We start from the raw sequence: 6,450 nt of genomic DNA on the forward strand, positions 1-6,450 counted from the left end.
TATAGCAGAGGATAGTTTCAATCTGCCTACCTCTGGGTTAAGGGGCCCAGCATGCTTCCATTGCAGTACTCTGCTGCACATGTAAGTGCAAGAGAACCTGAAGCACTCACTCATCATGGGAAAGTACCAATGTGTTTCTTCATTGGTTGATGGAAGAAACATCTTACAAAAACTCTCCACATTATTGACTTTTTAAAATGTTTCTAGGAATCGTTCTAGATGAATGCTTATTAGCCTTTGTCAGTATGGACTTTTGCAAAGTGTTGCTGTGGCGCAATCAGTTACTGTGTAAGGCTAATAACCAAAAGGTTGGTGGTTCAATCCCACCCAGGGACGTAATTGACCTTGTTATCAGATTTTGGTGATCTTTATGTAGACAAGTCAAAATTTCAAACCCCCTCTTATGGTGTAGGGTACCTGGCCTTCTCTGATGTAATCAGAGTTAGATTTGATTCAGTGATTTTATAAAAACAGCTAGGAAGCACAATTTAGCAGTGGGTTGCAGAGAAAAAGAAATATGCTGGCAAAAAAATCCAATTGAGTGATTAAACAGCTCTTCATTTTCTGGCTTTATTTTTATGCTAACAAATTTGTTCTCTGAAAAGTGTCCACAAAGCCAAGTTTCTGATTAACACCTTTGCAGGGATGGTTTTTCACCTATTACTAAATTAAACTTGCTTCATTGGAAAGGCTGCAAGATGCATCCTCATTTGAATATCTACTGAAATAATACAGGTTGACACCAGGAAACATTAACGCCACTGCATCCTTGCTGCTTTCTCATGTGGAAGTCTGTTTAATGTGAAAACAAGGTGATATCTAATTAGCACACAGGTAAGGAATTAAGAAAATCTTTATTTAAGGGTGAAGATGTTTCTCACAAAATCGTTGCCCCAATGCATCATTGAAATTCAAGCTGGAAAGATTATTTTAATATATCACTTGTACATTTTGTATTGCTCTTCTGGTGACAATGTAGTTTGTTTTTGTCAATTACCATTTTAATAATCGGGTAAAGAAAATTAAGTGGATTTTTGAAAGAAAACAATACTGTCAATATACTATTAAAACAAATGAAAATGGTAAAAGTTATTGTACTTTAAGTAAAAATAAAAGAGCAAAAATATCAATCCCAGTTTTGGATTACTTTAATTAACAAAAAAAAACGCATATAGCAGAGGATAGTTTCAATCTGCCTACCTCTGGGCTATGGACCCAGCATGCTTCCATTACAGTACTCTGCTGCACATGTAATTGCAAGAGATCCTGAAGTACTCACTCATCATGGGAAAGTACCAATGTGTTTCTTCATTGGTTGATGGAAGAAACATCTTACAAAAACTCTCCAGATTATTGACTACTTAAAGTTTTTCTAGGAAACGTTCTAGATGAATGCTTATTAGCCTTTGTCAGTATGTACTTTTGCAAAGTGTCGCTGTGGCGCAATCAGTTAGTGTGTACGGCTATTAACCAAAAGGTTGGTGGTTCAATCCCACCCAGGGATGTAATTGACCTTGTTATCAGATTTTGGTGATCTTTAAGTAGACAAGTCAAAATTTCAAAAACCCCTGTTATGGTGTTGGGTACCTGGCCTTCTCTGATGTAATCAGAGTTAGATTTGATTCAGTGATTTTATAAAAACAGCTAGGAAGCACAATTTAGCAGTGGTTTGCAGAGAAAAAGAAATATGCTGGCAAAAAAATCCAATTGAGTGATTAAACAGCTCTTCATTTTCTGGCTTTATTTTTATGCTAACAAATTTGTTCTCTGAAAAGTGTCCACAAAGCCAAGTATCTGATTAACATCTTTGTAGGGATGGTTTTTCACCTATTACTAAATTAAACTTGCTTCATTGGAAAGGCAGCAAGATGCATCCTCATTTCAATATCTACTGAAATAATACAGGTTGACACCAGGAAACATTAACGCCACTGCATCCTTGCTGCTTTCTCATGTGGAAGTCTGTTTAATGTGAAAACAAGGTGATATCTAATTAGCACACAGGTAAGGAATTAAGAAAATCTTTATTTAAGGGTGAAGATGTTTCTCACAAAATCGTTGCCCCAATGCATCATTGAAATTCAAGCTGGAAAGATGATTTTAATATATCACTTGTACATTTTGTATTGCTCTTCTGGTGACAATGTAGTTTGTTTTTGTCAATTACCATTTTAATAATAGGGTAAAGAAAATTAAGTGGATTTTTGAAAGAAAACAATACTGTCAATATACTATTAAAACAAATTAAAATGGTAAAAGTTATTGTACTTTAAGTAAAAATAAAAGAGCAAAAATATCAATCCTAGTTTTGGATTACTTTAATTAACAAAAAAAAATGCATATAGCAGAGGATAGTTTCAATCTGCCTACCTCTGGGTTAAGGGGCCCAGCATGCTTCCATTGCAGTACTCTGCTGCACATGTAAGTGCAAGAGAACCTGAAGCACTCACTCATCATGGGAAAGTACCAATGCGTTTCTTCATTGGTTGATGGAAGAAACATCTTACAAAAACTCTCCAGATTATTGACTTTTTAAAGTTTTCTAGGAAACGTTCTAGATGAATGCTTATTAGCCTTTGTCAGTATGTACTTTTGCAAAGTGTCTCTGTAGTGCAATCGGTTAGTGTGTTTGGTTATTAACCAAAGGGTTGGTGGTTCAATCCCACCCAGGGATGTTATTGACCTTGTCATCAGATTTTGGTGATCTTTAAGTAGACAAGTCAAAATTTCAAACCCCCTCTTATGGTGTAGGGTACCTGGCCTACTCTGATGTAATCAGAGTTAGATTTGATTAAGTGATTTTATCAAAAAACAGCTAGGAAGCACAATTTAGCAGTGGTTTGCAGAGAAAATGAAATATGCTGGCAGAAAAATCCAATTGAGTGATTAAACAGCTCTTCATTTTCTGGCTTTATTTTTATGCTAACTAATTTGTTCTCTGAAAAGTGTCCACAAAGCCAAGTATCGGATTAACATCTTTGTAGGGATGGTTTTTCACCTATTACTAAATTAAACTTGCTTCATTGGAAAGGCAGCAAGATGCATCCTCATTTCAATATCTACTGAAATAATACAGGTTGACACCAGGAAACATTAACGCCACTGCATCCTTGCTGCTTTCTCATGTGGAAGTCTGTTTAATGTGAAAACAAGGTGATATCTAATTAGCACACAGGTAAGGAATTAAGAAAATCTTTATTTAAGGGTAAGATGTTTCTCACAAAATCGTTGCCCCAATGCATCATTGAAATTCAAGCTGGAAAGATGATTTTAATATATCATTTGTACATTTTGTATTGCTCTTCTGGTGACAATGTAGTTTGTTTTTGTCAATTACCATTTTAATAATCGGGTAAAGAAAATTAATTGGATTTTTGAAAGAAAACAATACTGTCAATATACTATTAAAACAAATTAAAATGGTAAAAGTTATTGTACTTTAAGTAAAAATAAAAGAGCAAAAATATCAATCCCAGTTTTGGATTACTTTAATTAACAAAAAAAAATGCATATAGCAGAGGATAGTTTCAATCTGCCTACCTCTGGGTTATGGACCCAGCATGCTTCCATTACAGTACTCTGCTGCACATGTAAGTGCAAGAGATCCTGAAGCACTCACTCATCATGGGAAAGTACCAATGTGTTTCTTCATTGGTTGATGGAAGAAACATCTTACAAAAACTCTCCACATTATTGACTTTTTAAAATGTTTCTAGGAATCGTTCTAGATGAATGCTTATTAGCCTTTGTCAGTATGGACTTTTGCAAAGTGTTGCTGTGGCGCAATCAGTTACTGTGTAAGGCTATTAACCAAAAGGTTGGTGGTTCAATCCCACCCAGGGACGTAATTGACCTTGTTATCAGATTTTGGTGATCTTTATGTAGACAAGTCAAAATTTCAAACCCCCTCTTATGGTGTAGGGTACCTGGCCTTCTCTGATGTAATCAGAGTTAGATTTGATTCAGTGATTTTATAAAAACAGCTAGGAAGCACAATTTAGCAGTGGGTTGCAGAGAAAAAGAAATATGCTGGCAAAAAAATCCAATTGAGTGATTAAACAGCTCTTCATTTTCTGGCTTTATTTTTATGCTAACAAATTTGTTCTCTGAAAAGTGTCCACAAAGCCAAGTTTCTGATTAACACCTTTGTAGGGATGGTTTTTCACCTATTACTAAATTAAACTTGCTTCATTGGAAAGGCAGCAAGATGCATCCTCATTTGAATATCTACTGAAATAATACAGGTTGACACCAGGAAACATTAACGCCACTGCATCCTTGCTGCTTTCTCATGTGGAAGTCTGTTTAATGTGAAAACAAGGTGATATCTAATTAGCACACAGGTAAGGAATTAAGAAAATCTTTATTTAAGGGTGAAGATGTTTCTCACAAAATCGTTGCCCCAATGCATCATTGAAATTCAAGCTGGAAAGATGATTTTAATATATCACTTGTACATTTTGTATTGCTCTTCTGGTGACAATGTAGTTTGTTTTTGTCAATTACCATTTTAATAATCGGGTAAAGAAAATTAAGTGGATTTTTGAAAGAAAACAATACTGTCAATATACTATTAAAACAAATGAAAATGGTAAAAGTTATTGTACTTTAAGTAAAAATAAAAGAGCAAAAATATCAATCCCAGTTTTGGATTACTTTAATTAACAAAAAAAAAACGCATATAGCAGAGGATAGTTTCAATCTGCCTACCTCTGGGCTATGGACCCAGCATGCTTCCATTACAGTACTCTGCTGCACATGTAATTGCAAGAGATCCTGAAGTACTCACTCATCATGGGAAAGTACCAATGTGTTTCTTCATTGGTTGATGGAAGAAACATCTTACAAAAACTCTCCAGATTATTGACTACTTAAAGTTTTTCTAGGAAACGTTCTAGATGAATGCTTATTAGCCTTTGTCAGTATGTACTTTTGCAAAGTGTCGCTGTGGCGCAATCAGTTAGTGTGTACGGCTATTAACCAAAAGGTTGGTGGTTCAATCCCACCCAGGGATGTAATTGACCTTGTTATCAGATTTTGGTGATCTTTAAGTAGACAAGTCAAAATTTCAAAAACCCCTGTTATGGTGTAGGGTACCTGGCCTTCTCTGATGTAATCAGAGTTAGATTTGATTCAGTGATTTTATAAAAACAGCTAGGAAGCACAATTTAGCAGTGGTTTGCAGAGAAAAAGAAATATGCTGGCAAAAAAATCCAATTGAGTGATTAAACAGCTCTTCATTTTCTGGCTTTATTTTTATGCTAACAAATTTGTTCTCTGAAAAGTGTCCACAAAGCCAAGTATCTGATTAACATCTTTGTAGGGATGGTTTTTCACCTATTACTAAATTAAACTTGCTTCATTGGAAAGGCAGCAAGATGCATCCTCATTTCAATATCTACTGAAATAATACAGGTTGACACCAGGAAACATTAACGCCACTGCATCCTTGCTGCTTTCTCATGTGGAAGTCTGTTTAATGTGAAAACAAGGTGATATCTAATTAGCACACAGGTAAGGAATTAAGAAAATCTTTATTTAAGGGTGAAGATGTTTCTCACAAAATCGTTGCCCCAATGCATCATTGAAATTCAAGCTGGAAAGATGATTTTAATATATCACTTGTACATTTTGTATTGCTCTTCTGGTGACAATGTAGTTTGTTTTTGTCAATTACCATTTTAATAATAGGGTAAAGAAAATTAAGTGGATTTTTGAAAGAAAACAATACTGTCAATATACTATTAAAACAAATTAAAATGGTAAAAGTTATTGTACTTTAAGTAAAAATAAAAGAGCAAAAATATCAATCCCAGTTTTGGATTACTTTAATTAACAAAAAAAAATGCATATAGCAGAGGATAGTTTCAATCTGCCTACCTCTGGGTTAAGGGGCCCAGCATGCTTCCATTGCAGTACTCTGCTGCACATGTAAGTGCAAGAGAACCTGAAGCACTCACTCATCATGGGAAAGTACCAATGCGTTTCTTCATTGGTTGATGGAAGAAACATCTTACAAAAACTCTCCAGATTATTGACTTTTTAAAGTTTTCTAGGAAACGTTCTAGATGAATGCTTATTAGCCTTTGTCAGTATGTACTTTTGCAAAGTGTCTCTGTGGTGCAATCGATTAGTGTGTTTGGTTATTAACCAAAGGGTTGGTGGTTCAATCCCACCCAGGGATGTTATTGACCTTGTCATCATATTTTGGTGATCTTTAAGTAGACAAGTCAAAATTTCAAACCCCCTCTTATGGTGTAGGGTACCTGGCCTACTCTGATGTAATCAGAGTTAGATTTGATTAAGTGATTTTATAAAAAAACAGCTAGGAAGCACAATTTAGCAGTGGTTTGCAGAGAAAATGAAATATGCTGGCAGAAAAATCCAATTGAGTGATTAAACAGCTCTTCATTTTCTGGCTTTATTTTTATGCTAACTAATTTGTTCTCT

This window comes from Pseudophryne corroboree, unplaced genomic scaffold (genome assembly GCF_028390025.1).
Source record: "Pseudophryne corroboree isolate aPseCor3 unplaced genomic scaffold, aPseCor3.hap2 scaffold_142, whole genome shotgun sequence".
In the NCBI taxonomy this organism is placed as follows: domain Eukaryota; kingdom Metazoa; phylum Chordata; class Amphibia; order Anura; family Myobatrachidae; genus Pseudophryne; species Pseudophryne corroboree.